This window comes from Suricata suricatta, chromosome 9 (genome assembly GCF_006229205.1).
Source record: "Suricata suricatta isolate VVHF042 chromosome 9, meerkat_22Aug2017_6uvM2_HiC, whole genome shotgun sequence".
NCBI lineage: Eukaryota > Metazoa > Chordata > Mammalia > Carnivora > Herpestidae > Suricata > Suricata suricatta.
The window spans coordinates 136,653,475-136,654,922 of NC_043708.1; positions in this window are offsets into that span (position 1 = coordinate 136,653,475).

The following is a 1,448-nucleotide window of genomic DNA, read 5'->3' on the forward strand; positions in this document are numbered from 1 at the left end:
AACCTCATTTTACCCATAATTTTAAGCCTCACGTGGACCCAGTGATCTGGAGGCAGATTGCACCAGCGGATGTCCCCGGGGATCCTGGCTGCAAAGGAGTCCTTGCAGAGGCTGTGAGTGACCTTGGACAATGACCACAATAAAGATGACAAAACTGAGGCTCCAGCGATGACGCAGTTGGTTCAAGGCCACAGCTGGTAAGTGGCAGCAGGCTTTGGATCAAGTGCTGCCCCTCCCACTGTTTTCTCCCTTTCGCTCCCTACTCTGTGCATAGTGAGCCACATTCCACGGCTTCTCTGCGGCACAGCCCAGGCCCTTCCCCTCCAGGACTCCCGCGCAGCCGCAGAAGGCAGGACCCTGCCCCTGCAGCCTCCCCGCCAAAAAGTGCAGCCAGGATCACAAACCTATCTCCTCACATTCCTTGCCTTCTGAAGAATTTATTTTATTTTTAAATTCATTTTTATTTTAGAGACCATACGAGCAGGGAGAGGTGCGGAGGGAGAGAGAGAGACCTGAGCAGGCTCCACATTGTCTGCACGGAGCCCGACTCGGGGCTCGATCCCACAACCCTGGTATCATGCCCCGAGCTGAGATCGAGAGTCAGCTGTTCAACTGACCGAACCCCCCCAGGTGCCCCACTATTTTTTTTTAAGCTAATGCTTTGGGAGATGAAATGACTTCTCCAAGTGCACAGAATTGGTCAGGGCAGAACGGGAACTGAAAACTTGAGGCATTCCTCATGGATTTAACAAATATCTTTTGAGTGTGCATTAGATGCCAGGTACTGTTCTGGGCCCTGGAAACACCCAGGAATAAGGATAAAAGCCCTGCCTTCAGGGGGCTTCCATTCGAGTGGGGGGATGAACAGGTGCAGAAGTGAGCACCGGGGATAGTTAAGCGGGGCCGGGGTACAGAGGGCACCGAGCGGCCACTGTGGAGGGCCTCCCCGGGCCGCGTGTGAGCGTGCGGCTTCCATCTCAGCCCGTCTCCGTGCAAGGTGGAGCCTCTCACACTTTCCCCGCCCAGGAATGTAAGAAGCGGAATACTTCGCTTGTTTTTAACATCTGTTCCCTTCATAGTGAGTAGAGGAATCCCTCATCTCTAGGGACAAGGAAGGTACAGCTTACATTGTAGGTCTTAGACTGTGCCCGGTGGCAAAATTGAATTTATGTGTCTATAGCTTGAGCTGGAATCACAGACTCACAAATTGCCTTTCTCTTTTTTTTAATTTTTAAAAATGTTTATTTATTTATTTGTAATGTTTATTTAATTTTGAAAGAGAGTGACAGAGCAGGAGTGGGGAGAGAGCAAAGATAGAGACGCAGAACCTGAAGCAGGCTCCAGGCTCTGGCCATCAGCACAGAGCCTGATGCGGGGCTTGAACTTGTGAATCTCCAGATCATGACCTGAGCTGAATTCGGACACTTAACCCACTGAGCCACCCAGAC